The sequence below is a fragment of the Notamacropus eugenii genome, chromosome 3 (genome assembly GCF_028372415.1).
Source record: "Notamacropus eugenii isolate mMacEug1 chromosome 3, mMacEug1.pri_v2, whole genome shotgun sequence".
NCBI classification, from domain to species: Eukaryota; Metazoa; Chordata; class Mammalia; order Diprotodontia; family Macropodidae; genus Notamacropus; species Notamacropus eugenii.
In genome coordinates this window covers 450,502,448-450,524,234 of record NC_092874.1, presented here as the reverse complement: position 1 = coordinate 450,524,234, position 21,787 = coordinate 450,502,448, and positions in this window count along the sequence as shown.

Genomic DNA, 21,787 nt, shown 5'->3' with positions numbered 1-21,787 from the left:
TAGTAGCTAAGCAAATCACTTCACTCCTATTTGCCTCAGTTTCCTCATCTGTGAAAAATGGATAATAATAGCACCTATCCTCAGTATTGTTGTGAAGATCAAATAAAATAAAAATTGTAAAGCACTTAGAACAAGTGTCTAGAAAATAGTAAGCATTATCTAAATATTAGGTATTATTATATATTATCATTATTATTTTATCTTATTACTCTCATTGGTATCCCTCTCCCAGTTCTGCCTCTGTCTGTTTGGACTTCATCACTATACCCCTGAATTCATCTTCCTTTCTCTTTCCCCTCTCCCCATTTTTCAGTTGTCTTTTCTGTGTTGACTTCTATTACACTGTAAGTTCCTTGAGGACAGGGATTACATCATTTAGCTTGTATTTGTCTGCCCAGACATTAGCATATATTAAAAGCTTAACAAAAGCTTGTTGGCTACCTGACTGACATCCTCCAAGCATCTTTGGAGGTCAAATGTAATTAGAGGGGTAATGAGACCCTGGGGCACAGGGCCCCGTAAAGGGAAAAATACTGGGATAGGGAGAGTCCACTTGTGGGGAAACAGGAGAAGGGAAGCAGGGGAAAAGTCTGTGCCTGGGAGTCTTGTGTTTAAATGGATTATCAGGGCAAACAAGTTGCTAAACTCTAGGCAAAGCCCAGACTGCTTCATCTTAGTTATGACAGTCAGAAGGGCAGGGCACTATACTGACTGCCTGTAATTCATCATTTACTCCCCTGTGGTGGTAGTTACCGCTTCCACTTCGCAGGGGTTAGAAGTGCGGTACCCCCAAGATCTGGAAAATCCACATAAAATATTTTGGCCCTCCATTGTACCCCAGAAGAAGTCTGAATTTTTTTTCTTTTTCTTTTTTGGAGTGTTTACATTACCTTATTGTAAAATTTAGGTTAAGTATTTGGTCACAGACTCTGTGCCATCTGCTGGCCTTCACATGTCATCTGTGGCTTCTGCGAAACTCCAAAAAAATTCCCATTTAATTTCTTATGCTGACTCACAATATATGGAAACCTCGATGGGGAAAGTGGAAATATGGAAGGGATAACTGCGTTTTTTTTTAAAAGGCATAACTCAAGAGGCAGCTAGGTGGCGCAGTAGATAGAATACCAGTCCAGGAGTCAGGAAGACCTGAGTTCAAATTCAACCTCAGACATTTACTAGCTGTATGACCCCAGGCGAGTCTTTTAACCCCATTTGCCTCAGTTTCCTCATCTGTAAAAGCTTAGAGAAGGAAATGGCAAACCACTCCAGCATCTTTGCCAAGAAAACCTCAAATAGGATCACAAAGAGTTGGATGAGACTGAAATGACTCAACAAAAAACCCAACCCATAATTAGAAGCAATAAGATCTGCCAAAGTGGTCAAACGCTGGCTGGTCAGCAACCCTAGGTTTCTTAAACTGATGAATTGAATTGATAGTTTTTTCTATTATTTAAAATTTCAAGGGCTGGTCTTCTCCCTGACAACCTAGACCAGGGGTTAGCAAACTCTGGCCTTCAGGCCAAATTTAGGCCACTGCCTATTTTTATATGGTTTTAATGTTTAAATGGTTTTAATCTTTTTATTATATTAAAAAAATTAACATTAAAATTTTACTTAAACATGTAAAAACCACTCGAAGTTCTGACTAAAACAGATTATAGCCTGGATTTTGCCTACAAGACATGGGTTTTTTGACCACAGGTATAGATAGTTGGGAAAAAGAAAAGCACTTGAAATTTTAAATATTACAAGAAATAACAGTCCCATACAGCGGCGTGGTTTTTCACGTTTGAATAAAGCTTTATTTTACTTACACAAATAAAAAACATCCTTAACTCCTGGGCCGTATGAAAACAAGCTGTGGGCTGGATTCGGTCCTCAAGCCACTGTTTGCCAAGCCCTGGTCTAGACTATGAGAAGTAAAAAGGGAGAGCCTTGCAGGTATGGGCAGTGGTGTATGGAAATGCAGAGATGTGGATGATGGGATACACTGTATAGGAGAAAAACAAAAAGGCCACTTTTGTATGGAAGGTAAAATGGAAGAGGGGTGAAGTAATGTTTAATCAGCTTGGCAACATAAGCTCAAGAAAGAATGCACATTAAAGGACAAATGGAGGAGTTTGTCTTTGGGCACAGGGGAGTCACAAGCGTTTGTTGAGCAGATGAGCGATGTGGTCAGACTCTGTTTTGGGAATATCACTTTATCAGCTGTGACACCAATGATGGATTGAAGAGGAGAGAGGATGTATTGATAGACACCATCTAAGAAGTTATTGCAGCTATCCAGGAGACAGATAGAAGAAAACTCAGAGACCACTGAGTCCAATCCTTTCATTTTACAGAGGAGGAAACTGAGGCAGAGGACAATTAATGACTTGATCAGGCTCATAGAACTAATAAATGCCTGAGATGAGATTTGAACCCAGGTCTCCCTGGCTCTAAGTCCAGGATTCTAATTCTAAGTCCAGGTTCCCAATGTTTTATATTCCTTGAATTCCTTTTAACAACAACAACAATAAAATATTTTGTGAACTCCCAGGGTAATTTAATACCCTATTCATAATATTCTTTTAAATTCATTTATTAAATGTTTACAATAATTGTAGTGATAACCTTCATCCCCCAAAGTTCCAAATCACTGCAGAAAAAAAAAAAACAACACAAGACTGTAATGCTTCCAATAAGCGCATGCCAATTGTCACAGAGGAAAAAGTATCTTTTTAATTGGGCAATTATTTATTACTTATGGTGCCTTGAAAGAAGGTTTAGTGCGAGCCCCTTGGACTGAGGTCTTGAACCCACTAAGCAGGAATCATTGCACTACTCCATACTGCAGAGAGAGAGAGAAGACAGCATGCCTCCTCTTAGACGCTATCCATGAGAATAAAATCAGGTGTGACCCAAACAATTCCTTGGTATAAAAAGCTTATAAAACTAAAATAAAGTTCCTTTACTGTTTCTCCCCCACTTCTCAAATTAGTTAAGGAAAGGAAATGAAGAGAAGCCCCCATAGCCATTGACACAAGAGTTTAATTTCAGAGGTGACCCATTTTATCTCATTTTACACCACGCCAGTCCTTGGCTGACCTCTTCCCTCTTCCAGGGAGCAATAAGACCCCATTCCATGACATACTGGTCTCCTTGTATGACGTCTTCCTGACTTCAGGTGACAAAAAAAGATGCTGTTTCTTCCTATCCCTCTGCCTATGTCCCCCTGGCCTATTTCTTCCTGCTTGTCCAAAAGGAAATGTGATTCCATAACACCCCTTCCTCTAGTCTCCTGGCCTGCCTTTAGGGAAAAGAGATAAACTCTGCTCCCTGAATTGGTCCCTTTTCCAGAGCTACCTGAGAGTGTTCCAAGCTGAGGTCAAACCCCTAGAGATGTTGATAACCTACCTGAATTCATTTCTTACTGATTAAAAAATTTCCACACAGTCCTACACCCTCCCCATCCCAGTGATTCTGAGTCCCCAGTTATTATTATTGAGACCCCATTCTCCATCCCCCCACTGCCTACTACCTCATCCACATTTCCTTCCCAATGTTCTCCACATCCCACTCTAAAGCTACCCAGTCCTTCCACTGCGCTCTCTGAAATGCTTGCTCCATAGGCAACAAACTTGCTTTTATCTTCAATTTTTTTATTTCCTACTCCTTCCATCCTCTGGCTCTCTCTGAGACCTGGCTCCCTCCTGAATAATACAGTCTCCTTAGCTATCCTTTCCAACCCTGGTTGTACTTCCACTCATTCCTTCCAACTCCCTAGTTTCTCTCTATCACCATCACTCAGTAACGTCTCCTTCCCTAAGGTTGCTTCAATCCATATCTACCACCCAATCAAAATTCTGGTGGCTGTTGTCTACAGACCTTCCCTTCTTTCCTCAGTGAGTTATGGTTGACTTTCCATTTTTCTCTCCTCCCTCAAACAAGGGGTTCTCAAACACCCCAGCTTTCCAGTTCCCAATATTTTCATTACACGTGACTTACTCCACACTACCTCAGCTACATACAAAGATGGTATATTACTTTTGACCTTACCATCGCCCACAAGGGTTCACTTGTATCTTCATGAACTCTGAATTTCTCTTATCTGATACAGTCAGTGAGAGCTGATTGTTAAAAATTCAATGTGAAGATTTAGACCTCGGAAATCAGCAAATACTATAAACCAGGGATTGATTTACTGTTTTGTTGACTTTCTAGAATTAAGAAAGTGTTAGTAATGTCGATTAAGTGTGTTATGTGTATATTTTTTTCAGAGACTCAATTGTTAAACATTTACCAGCACAGCCTTGCAACCTCAAGCTCTGTTTTCATCCTGACCTCCAGTCCCTTACCCCTTTAGCTCTTTCCCAAGCTGCGTTGGCTACACACACTCTCCTCCCTTCTTCATCAGGTCCCCTTGGTGAACCAGTTCATCTCTACACTGGTCTCTTCTTTCTAGTCCTTTATCCTATCAAATCTATTTTCCTGTCAAGCCTCAGCCTTGCATCACTCCCATTATCCCTGCCTTTACTCCTCCTCATTTCCTGCTGAACAAAGCTAGAAAAATGGTAAAACTGTGCTAAATGAATCCACTACACATTTCTGTTACAAAATCCAAGCTGGGTATCATTTTCACCTCCCTAATTGATTTGTGATACCACTCACTGCAGCCTCTTTTCCAAAGCTTTTCATCTCTCCTTGAACCTCCTATAATTACCCCCCCCACCCTCTCAGCTAAGAACTTTGACTCATATTTTACTGAAAAAAAAAATGAGACCATTCACTGAAGTGCCCTTTCTACCCTCTTCCTCATCTTACATCACTCCTAGTAGCCTTTTACAACTATCTCCTTCTTTACCCTTGTCTCCCAGAAAGAGGTAGTCCTTCTCCTTGGCAGAGCAAACCCCTCTACATGCACAATGGATCCCATTCTATCCTGTCTCTTCTAGCAGATTGTCCCCTCTATCATCCCTATTTTCTCATTTATCTTCAGTCTCTCCCTTTTTACTGGATACTTCCCTATTACCTACAAACATGCCTATGTCTCCTCCATTCTCAAAAAACTTCCATTTCATCCATCCATCCCTGCTAGCTATTATCCCACATCTTTCTTTCTTTTTGTGCCCAAATTCCTTGGGATTGCTATCTGCAAGGGAGGACTCCCCATCCTTCCCTCTCCCTCTCTTCTTATCTCTCTACAGTCTGGCTTCTGACCTCACCATCCAGCCAAAATGGTTTTCTTCCAAAGCAGCCAGTGATCTCACAATTGACAGATCTAACGGCCTCTTCTCTTCTGTCATCTTTCTTAAGATTCTTTTCATGTTGTCAATGACCCTTTCTCCTTAATACTCTCTTCTTTCTGGGCTTTCATGACACTCTGCTGATTCTCCTGCTATCTAACTGACCTCTCCTTCTCAGGCTCCTTTGCTGGATCTTCATCTCAGCCACACCTGCTGTTGTGTGTGATTGTGTCCCAGAGTAGGATATCTTCTTTCTTTATCCTACTTCACTTGGTGATCTCATCAGATTGCCAATGATTCAATGATCATGTGTATGCTGACAATTCTCAAATGTACTTATTGAGCCCTAATCTCTCCACTGACTTCCAGGCTCTCATCTCTAACTGTCTAACTACCTAATTCTAAACTGGAATTCCAGTAGACATCTGAAGCTCAAGATCCCAAATATGAACTTATATCTTAGAGTTAGCTGGAGGCTAGAGTACTAGGCTTGGAAATGGGAAGACCTAACTTCAATCCAGGCTCAAATACTTACTAGCTGTGTGACTCTGGGAAAGTCATTTAGCCGCTATTTGTCTCAGTTTCCTCAACTGTAAAATGGGGATAATTATAGGACCTGCTTCACAGAGTTGTCATGGGGGTCAAGTGACCTAATATTTTTAAAGTATTTGGCATAGTACTTACCACATAGTAAGAGCTATAGAAATGCTTATTCTCCTTCCCTCACCCTCCCTTTCTCCCCCAACCATCCCTTCTTCTGCATTTTCCTATTACTGTTTAGGGTATCACCATCCTTCCAGTGACCCAGGCTCACAATTTTTGACTCTCTCTTATTGCTCATTTGCAATCTGTCCCCAGCTCCTGACAGTCCTACCCTCTCTCCTCTGATGTGGTCCTCATCATCTCACACCTAGAATGGCAATGGTCTGCTAGCTGGTCATCCTACTTCAAGTCACTTCCAATTCCACTTCATTCTCCGCTCAGATGTCAAATTGGTCTGACCCTGTCATCTCCCTATTCAACCAATTGCAGTGACTCTCTGTCACCTCCAGGCTCAAATATAAAACCTTCTGGTTGGCTTTTAAAGGCCCCTATAACCTGACTCCTTCCTGCCTCTCCAGGTTTCTTACTTCCACTACACCCAAGTGCTCTGCACTCCAGAGACACTGATCTCCTTGCTGACCCTTGGACAAGACACTGTCTCTAGATTCTGGGTATTTTCACAGGTTCTCCTCCATACCTACAATGCTTTTCCTCCTCATCTCACCTCTTGGCTTCCCTGGCTTTCTTCAAGTCTCAGCCCAAATCCCATCTTCTGAAAGAGGCTTTTTCCTATCCCCCTTGGTCCTAAATGTCTTCTCTCTACTAATTATTTCCAATTTATCCTGCATAGAACTTACCTGCACACAGGCTTTTGCATGGCTTCTCCCCTATTGGATCATGAGCTCCTTGAGAGCTGGGACTATCTTGCCTTTCTCTGTATTCTCATCTCTTAGCACACTGTCTGACATACAGTAAGTCCTTAATAAATACTTAATAAATTCCTTCCAGGCCCTCCACATGGGGCATAGTAGCACTACTTAATGAATGTTCTTAGGGGCCTTTTTCATTCTGGTGTAACTCAAGTTCAAGCCTGGAGGATTTGCATAGAACTCTCATTGGCAGAGAGGAAGATGATTCAGTGTTGCAGGCCTGCTGGGAGGGCAGCGCTGGAGTGAGAACATTTGAGAGGCCATTGGTCTTCCTCCAGGCTTCAAGAAAGAATACACACAGTTCCAGACTCTCTCCAGGGTCAGAGAGACACAGAAGGACTGGAGGTGGGAGGATAGACTTTGGAAAGGCGAGCAGAGGATACAGGAAGAAACCAACTCCTCAATAAGCCAACTCTCTCTCTCTCTCTCTCTCTCTCACTCACTCTATTTGGGTGTCTGTCTCTCAGTCCTTTTGTCTCTGTGTCTCTGTCCTCTGTCTCTTGGTCTCTGACTCTCTGTCTCTCTCTGGCTCTCTATGTATATATCTCTGTGTCTCATTCTCTCTCTCTGTCTCTCTGTCTCTGTGTGTGTGTATCTCTCTCTCCTCTACCTCCTTATCTCCCTCCCTCTCTCTGTCTCTCCATCTCTGTCTCTGTGTCTTTTCTCTCTCTCCTTCTGCTTCTGTGTCTCTCTATCTGTCTCTCTCTTTCTCTCTCTCTCTGGCTCTCTGACTCTATGGCACTGGTTCTCTGTGTGTCTGTGTATCTGTGTCTCTCTCCCCCTTCCTTTATTATCCCCTCCCTCTTTCTGTCTTTCCATCTCTCTGTCTCTCTGTCTCTGTCTGTGTGTATGTGTCTCACCTCCCCCTTATCTTCCTCTCCGTCTCTCTGTTTCTCCATCTCAGTCTCTACTTTCCCTCATCCCTTGGTTGACATAAGATAACTCCCTTCCACTAGGAGAGTTCATTCACTTTGTATATAGTCTCCTGTGTTCTAATCTGTATAACTTCTCTGATCTCTAGTTGGCTATCTACTTAGATAAAAGGGTTTACTAGCTATTCATTATTCATGAAAGTTTTTTGTGTAACTGTGGCATTAGGTGAGAAGGGGCTGAACTTTTCAGATATAAGCTTGGGACACCCCTTCCTCTTCAAGGGATATCAATCAGGAAAGAGACTTGAGCCTAGAAAAAGAAATCATTCCGAGACTAGCAATATTAAGGGTGGGGGGAAATAAATATAACTTTAGTCCATTACCCTTCTCTCTTAGAGAAAAACAGCATAGTCAGCCTCATGGCCCCTTTCCCTGCTCCCCTCTGGATATAAATCAGTCTCCCTTGCAAAGGTATGGGAAAGATTCTCAAGGTATCAGGGAGTCCTGGGAACCAAATTTAGACCAAGTCATGTGAACATGAATATATATAACCTATGGGCAACACACACACATGCACACACACACGCACATACACCCTCTGCTGGCTTCCTGTGTCCTGAGTGAGGAAGCCTATGGCTCTTCCCTTGGAGATGATGTCATCAGCTCCTGGTCCCCACTATTCAGAAAGCATGATCTGTTTAGGCAAAGACATCCTGTTTAGTCAGCAGACCTACTGGAACTGTCTCTGAGAAACAGACTAACGTTTTTAGGAGAAAAATACAGAGATCCTATAATGACTAAAATAACCTTCCTGGGTTCCTTTCATGCTTCTTTATTCTCCATTCTCTCAGATGATGAGGACAGTGGCTAGACTCTTCCTGGCTTGGATCCCAGAAGGTCTTCTCCATGTCACCACAGACGCATCCTCAGAAGATAAGGGCTGCTTCTCCTTCCCTGAGTTCTAAGTTGGTTGGACTCTTTTCTATGCTTTTGTCTACTATTCCAGCACTCTTAATTCGTTCAAAGAAACATCAGAACTGTGGTTTCAGTTCCCTAACTGTGTTCTGCTCTGCAGAAGGACCTTGATTTATTTCATGTTCCCAGAGTGTTTTCTCTTTTATTTTTAATTCCTTTATTTCTTGTGTAAATCAGCACGGTCAAATTAAGTCTTTAGATAGAAAAGGGACAAAAAAGAACTCCCATCTGAGCTTGGGTTTATGCTGCTGGGAGGATCAGTCAATGGGAAGTCCTCAAGGAAATGTAAGGTTTATTCTGTCTTCTCATCACTTAAAATCCGTTCCCCTTTTTCTTTTTCCCTCCCACAGGGATATTTATTGAGGCATTTAAGAGATCTCCCTTCACTGGGCTATTCCAATGTCTTTGAATTGTTTCCAAAGACTAGATTGCTGTTCTCAACTTGAGTCCCAGGCAAGTGGCAGGATCTCTACTATTAGTCCTGGTTTGGGGATCTCAGAGTTAGCTTAGGTACTAATGGGATAACGCAGAACATCGGTTTGAGTTACCCTTTCCTAGAAATCATCTAGGCCTACCCCTCTTATTTCACAAATGAGAAAACTGAGATTCAAAGGGGAAATGACTTATTCAAAATCACACAGTAGGCAGCAAAGTTGTGAATGAGACACAGGTTCCCTGACTCCTAATCCAGTACTCCTTTACCTATGTGATAATTCCTCTAAAACAGTGCAGAAATTAAACATGGAGGTAACTTGCCCCCCTCCCCCAAAAATGAGGATCCCCTGAAAAATGTGCCAGATTCAAGGCATGCTTTGAGTCAGCATCTATTCAGAACCATATCATCAGCGCCTGTTAGCTAACAAGCACTGTACTCAGCCGGGAAATAGAAAGAAAGGCAAAAACAAAAACAAAACAGTCCCTAACTTCAAGGATCTTATAACCTAATGAGGGAGAGAAAGGCAAATAACTATGAACATACAAGAAATATATACCATGTAAATGGAAGGTAAGATCAGAGGATCAGGAAAACCTCTTCTAGGAGGTGGGGTTTGAGGTGAGTCTTGATGAGACAGGGAAGTTCAAAGGGAAAGGTCCAGGAGGAAAAGTATCCTAGGCATGGAGAACAGCTGGTACCAAGATTGAGTCAGGAGGTGAAAGAGTGAATGGGAATGATAACCACAAGCATAGCTAGATTATATAAAACGTAGAGGATAATAGATGAGAAAACTGGAAAGGCAATGTAACTCGGGTCTCAAGCCTAGGTAATTGTATAAGACACTCTTCACTGGTGAAGGGGATGATCATTTGAAGCTCTTTGCCTGTGCAAGCAATAGAGTTGGCAAGATCTTGAGAGAGAATTGTTCTGACTTTTGGCTCCTCTTTGAGAGAAGGAATACACAGTTCAAGATTGTCCTTGATGAGAGATTCCTGAAGGGAGAAAAAAAAGGACATACTGATGGCCCTATCTAATCTCTATGGTGATTTCTTCCTGAGTCTTTCCCTCCAGGACATCTCCCTGAAGAGAACCTGGAATCACTTGTCCTCTCTTGAAGAGAAAGGTAGAAGCCAGAAAGATGAGTCTCTTCTAAGCCCTTGCCAACTCCACCAACTCTGCCCCTCACTCAGGCACAGAGCTTTGAGTAATCATTCTCTCCACCCATTACGAGATTCTTAGATATGTAGGTTTGAGCACTGGGTTACACTAGGAAGGGTCTGGTTGTGAAGGGCTTTCAGTGCCAAACAGAACATTTGCATTTGAGTTGCTTTTGTGTAAGGGAGAAACAGTTGAGTGAGACCTGAAAGCTGTGGCAATAGTCTATGCCCAGGATGAGGAGGAGTACCTGTGCCAGGGGAAACCATGTCTATCTGAGTGTAGAGAAGGGAACACAGAGGAGAGAAATGATAAGATCGGACAACAAATTGGACAGGCATGACTGAAAAGATGATGATGTCACTAAGGTTTCAAGCCTGTGTCACTAGGACACTAGTGGTGGCCTTGAGAGTAAAAGTTCAGAAAAGGGGAAAGTTTGGGGGAAGTAATGGTGATTTCTGCTTTGAATATTTGAGTTTGAAATGCTTGTGGGAAGTTTAGTTTGAGATGTCCAGAAATGGGGCTTTGTGCATGCCTACATCTCCTAAAATGGAGGAACCTATGAGGGAGACAGCAGAGACCTGCTTCTGGGAAAAGGCATTCTAGGAGGAATAGCTGTAATAGGCTGTATCTTAAAACTACGAACTTGGGACTGTCTCTCTTTCCAGCTATATTCAGCAGTTGAAGGTCCTATTCATCCTTACTATGGGTACCAAAAACCAAGCTGCATATAGGGGGAAGGGCTACCACCCCTACTCCATTAGACCCTCTGGCCCAAAGAAATGGGCTTGGGGTTTTGGTCTGTTTTGTTTGTGCTCTTCAGTTCTAGGCACAGGTGGTGGAGTCCTAGACCTGGGGGTTCAAGCCATGCCAGCTTGGGAGGTGAAATTCCAAGCTGGATTTTGCCACCAGCCCAGCAGGATAGCCTTGATAAGCCAGGGGGTTGGGATTCAAGGGAAGAAGGAAGCTTTGGACTTGCAACTTGGTGGGACTGAATTAAGGGGTGAACCTAATTGTCTTCTCCAGAGAAGAGAATTCATAAGAGAGGATTATGCCCCCCAGATGTTCAGGAGAGAGTATTTGTATTTTCTTACTATGTCTGTGAAGTAAATATTCCCTTGTAAAATCTAATCTGGTAAATAATGACATGGAACCGCCACTGGGGGCTCCTAAAAATTGGGGAACACCATTGGCTTAAGCCAATGGCAGAAACTAAACCCTCCTAAACCCCCCTTAAGGGAGGTTTTAAGGGTACCCCTGGGGAGGAGTGAAATATAACATACCTGGCCATTAGGCAGCAGAGGCCAAGAGAGTCACTGTTAATAGTTGGAAAGGCAATGGATGATGGGATTGGACTTTAGGAGAGAGACTTGGGTTGAATATATAGACTCAGAAGGTATCTGCAAGGAGATGATCATCAAATCCTTGTGAGTTGATGGGGTCACCAAGAAAGACAAGTAGATCAGGCTAACCTGGTATCCATAAATCTGATTGCAAGGGTTCTAGAAACTCAAATGGAAGGGGAAAAAACTCAAAGCTTTATTTTCACTGTATGTATTCCTATTCCATTTTATTCCTTTAAAAAGTGCTCTGAGAAAGAGTCCATCGGCCTCTCCAGACCGTCAAAGGGATTCAGGACATAGAAAAGAAGCCAAGGACTCTGGGTATAGAGGGAGAGGAGAAGAGATCCCAGAACAGACCCTTGGAGGACAGTAACCACACCAACCAAAAAACACAAATCAAAATACACTCAAATTACAAATAGTAAAATAAATAACAAAGAAGGTGCTTCCCAGAAAGCCAGGCCCCATATTCTCCTACAGATAATTCCTCAAGCCTGCCAGTAAATAAAGAAATAGCAAATGATGACCACCACAAAGGAAGAAGGGATCAAGCATTCATTAAGTATCTACTCCAGGTGCCTCCATGGGCCAGGCATCGTGCTGAATTGTGTTGTGTTTTTACAAATATCTTACTTGATGATCACAACACTGTGAGGTAGGTGCTATTATTATCCCCATTTAACAACTGAGGAAACTGAGGCATTCGGAAATGACTTGCCCAGGGTCATATAACTAGAAAATGCCTGAGGCAAGATTTGAATTCAGGTTTTCCTGACTCCAGGCGGGCATTCTATCCACTGGGCCACCCAGCTGCCAAAAAGACAGGTTTTAGAGGTTGCCACTCTTCCCTATCTGCACCAACTCTAAGGCCTCCTAAAGCTATTCAGAGCTTTATCTGTACCTCCTAAACAAGAGACGGGGGACAAATACACCATTATAAATTCTCTTGATGCTGTAAGTAAAATATTCCTTTGAAATGCTTGATATAATGCTACATTTTAGAAACCTAGGAGAGCACACAAGAGAGGAAAAACATCATTCTATTTCAAATGAATTAGGGATGAAGCTTTGGGGGAGGGGAAAGATTTTTGTCCTTTTAGAAGGACTGGTAAATTCTGGCATTCACCCATGGTTCTGTATAGCCACCCTCAGCAGGGAGCTATCCCAGATTTCCCTCAGTAATATGGTTATTATGGCCACACCTCTTCTCCCTGACAAGCCAACTCTCAGGCTTTCCTAAACCACTTGTAAAAAAAAAAAAACAACCTCTCTAATGCCAGTTCCCAAGGTGCTGTCCACCTCAGGCAAAGGTAAATATTGACTGATAAAAGACATTATAATTTTGTGTTGCTTGGACTCCAAGGGGTGGAGTCAAGATTAGATTCTATAAATCCTGGAACTCAGGCAGGTCTCCGAAGCAGTTGGAACCAGTAAATTCCTAGGAGTGCTTTAAGAAACAAGGAGAGCTTAAAAAATCTCTTAAATGTCTTTTTTTTAAGGGATAGGGGAATACATAACACTTTTTTAAAAAAGAAAAATGGTTTTATTTATGCCTTCTGTTTCTTATATCAATCATTTTCTGATATCCCACACATATCTAATCCTCCTTCTTAATAAGCAGCTAAGCAAAAACAATTGATAAAGTCAGTCATCAACGAGCATTTATTAAGTGCTTACTATGTGCTGCAAGGGATAGAGTGCTGGGCCTGGAGTCAGGAAGACCTAAGTTCAGATCTGACCTCAGACATTTACCAGTCATGTGACCCTGGGCAAGTCACTTAACCCTGTTCATCTCAGTTCCTCATCTGTAAAAGGAGCTGGAGAAGGACATGGCAAACCTCTCCAGTATCGTTGTTAGGAAAATAGAGTTGGAGTCTAATGAAAATGACTGAACAACAAAAAAAGCACCAGGCTCTGCGCTAAAGCTGGGGACTTAAAGAAAAGCAAACAATTTTGTCCCTTATCTCACTGAAAGGAATGAAAACGGGAATAACTAAATACACAGTGTGGGTGAAATTCTACTCCCACAGATCGCCCACTTTCCTGCCAAGAGGAGGGTCATGCTTTTCATCAGCTACGCTCTAAGATCAAGATTAGTCATGGTAATTAACCTAAGGTAATTGATCAAAGGCCTTTTAGTGTTTTAGTTATTGCAGTCATTGTATATACTCATATTTCTTTCCCCAGGAATAAAAGTTTCTTGAGGGCAGGGACTGTGAATCTGTACATTTACCACAATGCCCAGCACCTAGTAAGTTCCAAATAGATGCTTGTTGACTAGTTGATTCAATAAATTCAATTTATTAAGTTCCTACAATGTGCCAGCCACTGTGCTAAGAAATAAGAAAAAGCATCCCTGTAATCAAGGAACTTACAATCTAATAGAGGATGATAAAACCCAGAAAGAAGCTGGAAGTGGGGCAGGGGAGGGACACCAGGGGATACCTGGAGTCAGGGCATCTTATTCCTTGGAGTTGAAAGCAGGAAGAGCCAAAGATACAAAGTGGAGTGATTGGTTGAGTGATAGCACCTTTTCCTGTGTTCCCTCGCCAAATGGTTGGTAAGATTTTAAAAGGCAGGGATGCTGTTTTCTCTCTTTTGAATTCTGACCCTGTCTCCCCTCATCCTCTCAACAGTGCTCTGCCCACAAAAGACACTCGTAAAGGGCTTGATGATGACTCTTGGATCACATCTAGACATATGGCATGGCTGGCGGCAAGGAAAATCAATTTGTGGGTTTCCCACATGGATAGCACTTCTATATAGCCCTCAACAACCAACCAGTTGATCACAAATGGTTGAACTTATTTGTCGGTATGACCAACAATGACCTGGTCTAATTTTTCAGTGTTAACACCCTGAGGAGATGGATCATTTGTAATCCAATACTTTACTCAACCATTAACTGGGGGGGGGGGGAGGAGGGAAAATTAATCCAGCCATAAATATAGATCAACTTCTGCCAAATATGAGTCATGCTCAAAAAACATAATATGTTTATGAAAAGATTTTCTGTTTAGCTAGAACACCAACTGGAAACCACTCCAAGAAAGCAGATCTCTTTTCCAGAGGAAAAGACAGACAGCCTGTAATTACTTGAAGAATCCATCCAGACCACACTAGGCTTGCCACCTGCTTAGGTTTCACCCATATGGTCTGTGGAGATGGTTGGGCTCTTCCCAACCTGGGCATGAGATGCTTTACCGCATGTCACCATAGGCAAATTTGAGTCCCCTGATGGTCATCCTGAAAGGCCATCTGGGGCGCAGCTTGTCTCCCTTCTACTGTCATTGAAGTCAATCCATTAGCCTCAGACACTCAATCTAGAGTCAAGTGGCCAAGATTCTCTCTGTAGGTGCAATGAAAGGAAAGGAGAAATATTGCCCTTGGTACCATCCAGTTGGATGGTTAATGTTCCCTCTTGCCAAAGAGATAACAAGCAGGGAGAAGACATTCCAGCAAAAACTGTATCTTGGGTTCCAGTCTTTCAGTTCAGTTCAGTAATTCAGTTAACATTTAAATGACTCCTACATATGAATACCCAAATGAAAGCTCTCTGCCCTCAAAAAGCTTACTGTTCTGAGGTGAAAGAAGGTGAAAGGGATATGAAATATATCCAGATAGTAAAGGATATATAGAAAGTAACTCAAAAGAGCTTCAAAAGATTCAGTGCTAACAACTCAGGGGACCAGAAAAGGACTCACAAATGGGATGGCAGCTGATATTTTCTTTGGGAAAAAAAATAGGGATGTTAAGAGGCAGTGGTGAGGAGTGAGGCCGTATCAAGCATATCAAAGACACAGTGGTAGGAAGTGGATTATCATGGACAGTGACCCACCATCAAGTCAATGTGATTAGAATGGGGAATGTCTAAAGGGAAGCAATATAAAATGATTGTGAATGTAGGTGGAGAACAAGATTTTGGAAGGTTTTAACTGCCAGTCTAGATCCCAAAGACAAAGGGGAAGTCATCTCACTGGTTTTTTCACTAATTCTCTGCCTAGTTCACTGTAATCCAGCACACAGAAATGGTTTGGTCCATAGCTGACTTTAACTTCGCTATGAGGGAATTTTATTTATAAATTATTTACAATGCTAGTGTCACAGATAGAATTCAGCCTTTTTCAGTCTCCTTCAAAGTTCTAAGTGACTGCTTCCACATTATCATGTTTTAATTTACCTTTTAATCCTTGAACGCCAGGTCCATCCTTGGGCTCCTTTTCAAAAACCACATTTATACAAACCCCACCTTCACCATTAGGTAGAATTGTAACTAGGGTAAGGCAACTGGGGTTTTGTCTCGATTTTCCAAGATTCGGAGGGGTGCTACCAGCACTTTCAGTCATTCTGCAACATAGAAATAACTGAGGTTAGCCCCTATTTGGCAAGAATAATTAACATGGTGTAATAGGGGAATAACTAGCCAGAGATGGCTCAGACCTTAGACCACACAGATACTCTTTCTAATAGGCCATATAGACATAAGCAATATTCCTTGAGTAGTCTCAGTCCAGCATGTAGAGGCGTGGTGAGCCTCCTTCTGGCCACGAACAATTAAGGGACTTGGTACAGTGGTGATGAAGATTCTTGTTATTGTCTGAGGAGCCAAAACAGAGTGTACTACAAAAGGATCACACATATTCTTTCCCTCTCTCCCTCTCCCTCTCCCTCTCCCTCTCCCTCTCCCTCTCCCTCTCCCTCTCCCTCTCCCTCTCTCTCTCTCTCTCTCTCTCTTTCTCTCTGTGTGTTTCTGTCTCTATATGCCTCTGTCTCTACCTCTGTCTCTCTCTATATGGCTCTTTTTGCATCTGTTTTTTTTCCTCTCCCTTTCTCTTTGGGTGTTTCTCTCTATTTATGTCTCTATCTTTGTCTCTTTTTTCTCTTTTTGTGTCTCTGTTTCTCTGTCTCTTTCTGTCTCAGTCTCTATATCTCTGTCTCTTTCTCTTCTTTCACCTCTGTCTCTCTAGATTCCTTGGTGGCTTTTTTAAGTGAGGAAGACCACTATAAGCTTCTGGTTAAGGGAGGGAGGGGTAGTATCAAGCCACCAGATGTCTGTGAATGCCACGTTGCTTATGTATCTTTTGTCTCTTTTGTATTTATTCTCCCCTGATCCTAGGTGAATGAGAATCTGTGGATGGAACTGATCTGACTGGGACCTTGTACTCTTCAAAAGGTTGAAAAATCCATCTGAGATTCCTACAGCTGGCAACAGGGTAGCAGCAGCAGTGAAGTTGGGGAGAAGACAGAACAAAAGTTGAGCAAGTTGCTTCCCCCTTCCCAGAGGTGTAGCAATTCCTCAGATGAGACACCAAGACCTAGAAGTGGCTAGCCAAGCTCAGCAAGGAGGATGACTCCTCCATTACCAACATGATGCCCTGAAACAAACTTGGCCAGGTCACCAACAATGAAGACAAGACCTTTGGGAGCTATTATTAGCTTTGAGTACCCCTTAACCCCACATCTTCCTTCCATGTGTGTCTTACTATGTTAGGGCCTCATCCACTCTCCCCAGGTCCCTTATCTGTCAAAGAGAAGGATATATTCCCAATCTGAGGTGGGTTTTGTAACTTCTGCCTTTTTCAATGGACATTTCTTTTTAAAAACTTCCTAATAACAACTGGTTGATTAAAGATCACACTGTATGGGGGATTGTGAGCAGCTGTATTAGAAGTCATATCAAGAACTGGAAATCAAGGGAATACCCATCAATTAGGAAACAGCTGAATAAGTTATAGTGTATGAATGTAATGGATTACTATTTTGCTATAAGAAATGACAAACAGGCGGATTTCAGAAAAACCTGGAAAGACTTCTATGAACTAATGCTGAGTGAAATGAGCAGAACCAGGAGAACACTGCACACAGTAACAGCCACAGTGTGTGAGGACTGTTTCTGATAGACTTAGACCTTCACAGCAATGCAAGGACCTAAAACATTCCCAAAGGACTCGATGCAAAATGCCATCCACATTCAGAGAAAGAATTATGAAATTGGAACTCAGAATGAAGTAGACTATTTTCTCTTGTGTTAATGTTTGTTTTCTTTTGTTTTTTTCATGGTTTCTCCCATTCATTTCAATTCTTCTATGTAACATGACTAATGTGAAAATGAGTTTAATAAGAATGTATATGTAGAACCCATATCAAATTGCATGCTGTCTTGAGGAGGAAGGGGGAGAAAATTTAAACTTTATGGAAGTGATTGTTGAAAACTAAAAACAAATTAATTTTAAAAAAAGAAAAGATAAAAAAAGAGAAAAGTATTATTTCAAGGAATTTGTGATTTCATGAATGAATTAATGAGTAAATTGAATGATAGATAAATAAATGATGCATTTAATAAAAAGAAGGAGGAGGAGGAGGAAGAGGAGGAGAAGGAGGAGAAGGAGAAGAAGAAGAAGAAGAAAAAGAAGAAGAAGAAGAAGAAGAAGAAGAAGAAGAAGAAGAAGAAGAAGAAGCAGCAGCCACAACCTCTCTGGGTTATCCCATCCTCTGGGAACCTAAACTGCCAGTGCCAGTGGAAGGTGGGAGAGTGAGCCCAGTAAGGTGCTATATAATGAGAAGCTACCGATTGGTGGCCTGACCCCAGATGCCTACTCCCCACACCCACACCGACTCCTCTGACTGTACCACAGGTGAACACCCCCCACCCCCCCAGTAAGCAGCCTCACCATGTCCCAGGGGCTCTGTCAACTAACATTTTGCTAAGCATCTACTACATGCTAGGAACTATATACCAAGTGCTGGGAATATGAAGGAAAGCAAAAAACTATCCCTCAGCTTAAAGAGTTCACAGTTTAATGGGGGAAACAGCATGCCAACAAGTGGACAAACAAGCTAAAAAAAGGATGAACTGGGAATAGTCTCCAAGGGAAGGCAATAAGTAAGACTAGAGGGTGTGGGAAAGGCCTCTCCTGGCCAAATCCTCCTCCTTCCCTTTCCCAACAAATGAAGCTGAGGCTCATTTTGGTCATCTTGCTTTGTATCTGACCACAAGGTGTGTCTGCCCCTTTAGCCCTGGCTCTGGGGATATCAGTTGGAGAATTTTTGAGTTAGAAGAGACCTCAGACGTCCTCTAGTCAGATCCACTTAATATACGGATAGGGATGATGAAGTCCAAGGCCACAGAGGCAATCACTGTTGGTGCTCCCCACTATAGTGAGTTCAGGTTGCCCAAGTCTCTCAGTCTCCAACTCTTTCAATTACTACCATACCATGCTCACCTCTGTGTTCTATTAATAATTCAATCCCATTTAATATAATTCAACATACAGATATTAAATAATGTGGAAAGCAGTGTGCCCTAGAGGTGTTGGAGGACGTACAAAGTTTAAATAAAACACGTTCATAGACTCAAAGATTTGGGGCTGCACAGGCCCTCAAAGGCTATTCAAACCAACACCCTCATTTTATAGGCGGGGAAATTGAAGCCCAGAGAGATTAAACAACTTGTCCAATTTCAAATCAATTGTGTTGGGGTGGGATCTTAACCCAGGCCCTCAGAACATTGTACCACAGTCTTGGCAGGTAGGGTGAGGGAGCTCAGACTATAAGACACACATAGATAACTGTATTATGCAATATTACATGATAAATGTTAGGGGAGGGGTGGCTAAAACCAAACACTTTGTGAGGACTGTGGGGTGAAAAGTCTTCACCGGTAGGGGGTGGCAATCAGGAGATCTTTCAGAGACCAAGCGACGTTTGAATTGGGTCATAAAAGATGGATAGGAATTCAAGAAGAGGCAATGTGTCCTAAGAGGTAGTGTGACCTTGAAATCAGGAAAATCCGGGTTCAAGTCTAGCCTCTGACATGTGTTGGCTGTGTGACCCTGGGTGAGTCACTCAATCTCTGAGTACATCAGGCAATTTTCTAAGACGATCCCTGCTGTAGAGCAGTTGCCAGCCTGTGTTAGTAAAGTGCCTCATTAAGAGATTATGCAAAAATGCTAAGATGGAGTCAGGCTATGGAGAGCTTTGAATGCCAAGCAAAGAACTTAAGCCTTATTCAATAGACTATAGGAGCACCCAAGGGTTGTTTGCTTTTGATTTGGTTTGGTTTGGGATTTTTGGACTAGGGATAGAAATTGCTCCTGTGATTGCATTGGTATAGGAAATTCCCTGGTAGAGCAATCCTCCCTATAACTCAGTTCAGGTTGGCATCTTTTCTGCAAGTTATAATCTAACAGAATTATCTCTAAATCATGGACACTTGCCCAAAATCGCAAACCAGGATGTGTCAGAGACAGGACTTGGATCCAGGTCTTGCTGGCTCTGAGGTCAATCCTTTATCCGTTCTACCATTCTGCTTCTCTATTTTTAAACACAAAAATGAAATAACTAGACATAAGGAATATTAATCTAGCAGTGACCTAAAGAATGGATTCAAGTTAGGAGAGAAGGAAGTTAGAGAAGTTAGGGGCTACTACAATAATAATCCAAGATGGTGGCAATGAAAGCCTGTATGGATATGGCAGCAGTCAGAAAATAAAGAAGAAGGCAGATGTAAGAAATATTAGGATTAGACTTGATGACTGAGGAAAAGGGATTGGCAGTGCCAATGGAGGAAAAAGTAATGTCAGAAGGAGGAAGACGTTTTGGTGGAAAGATAAATGGTTCAGTGTTGGACACATCTGAAGTCTTTGGGAGACATCTAAGTGAAGGTGTCTTGTAGGTGCTTTGAAATGCAGGTCTAAAGCTCGGAAAACAAATCCTGGCTAATAGCATGAATTTAGCAGTCATCCATGCAGAAGTGATGGCAGAAGCTACAAGAATGAATGAATATGCCGAAGGAAAGAACATGGAAGAAAGAGGATCAAGGACAGTCTTGGCGATCAAATAGCTTAAAAAGTTGGGAATAAGAAGGAAAGGAGACAGAGAAGGAGTAATTGGAGAGGTAGGAGAAGAACCAGAAAGATTTGTCTCCAGAGTCAGGGAAGGACAGAGTATCCAGGCGGTCAACAGCCTCAAGTGGTATAGAACAAATGGAGAGAGCAGTGTGGTACAATGAAAAGAGCTGGGGATTTTCATCCAGAGGATTGAGGTTCAAAGACTGCCTCTTCCATTTACTGCCTGTGTGAACCTGAATGAGGATTTTCACTTTGGAGTCTGTTTTCTCATCTGTTAAAATAAGGGGGTTGGCTAGCAGATCTCTGAAGCCATTTACAGCTCTAAACCTTGGGACTGTCTCTAAGGGAAGGCATGAAGTATAGACCAAATGATCTTCTTTCTACCTGTCTTAAATGACATACATGATTAGCACAGTCCATTGGCCCTTCGAGGTAGTCAGGAGCAGAGACAGTGTTTGAAACTTAGTCTCTCAGGTAAAGGGTCAGTGGGCATGCCTGCTGAGTGAGCTGTCACCACCAACCTGCTGTCTACACAGGTATGTATCATGCAGACTGTTACTTTTCTTACGTTTCAACTCATCTTTCTGATCTTCTCTGCCTTTGTCCCTTCTGAGGCTCTCTGTCTCCTGTTTCACCATTCTAGATGGTCTCTCTTGTCTCCTCTATGTTGCAGTCCTCCCTTCTGTTCCTTTTCTCATTTGGTTGGCCTTTCATGGACCCTCTAGCTTTTTCTTCCTATTTCCCCAGTGCTTCAGATATCACTCTTCTTAATTTTCTAACTTCTTTCAGACTTGAATAACATCATCTCCGTTGATAGACAACTTGGCCCAGTCTTTTCAAAATGACTCCCCCAAATTTCAATTTGAATCTTAAATCTGAAAGTCCCACCCTGATATTGAAACACAAACAACTCTGGCCCCTTTTCTGAGATGTCTCCCAAAAGTTCTACAGTCCTCTAGGGGCAGGGCACTTTTCATTCAATCTCTGGGAAACTCTGAAAAGAATTTTGGATGCAATCTCTTTTTGTGGGGAGTGGACCTCAGGAGACAGTATTGTCCTTATCTGATTTTTGTCTGACACTAAGTATGGAGCAGTAACAGGACTTTGCCAACAGATGCTAACATTTGGGAAGGGGCGGGGTGGTGCCTCCCAAAGGAGAGTGCGCTTCCTCTCCATAGCAACCACTAACTTAACTCCTTATCTCTTTGGCTGAAGTTGTCCCAACTGCCATCACTCACAGGGCCCCCTTGTCACGGTAACCCTTCTCTCAGGGCCCACAGTCCCACTCCAATCCCTACAGAAACCAAGGGCTGGCTCTCTGGAGGACTCATCACCCTTCTCTCCCCATGGCTGCACCCTTCTTCAGTCTAAGTGATCTCTTGAGCTTGGTTTTTTGTCGTTTTTGCTTTTGTTTTTTACTCTAAGTGAAAAAAGTCCTTCTTGAGGCTTTAGGTCTGGAG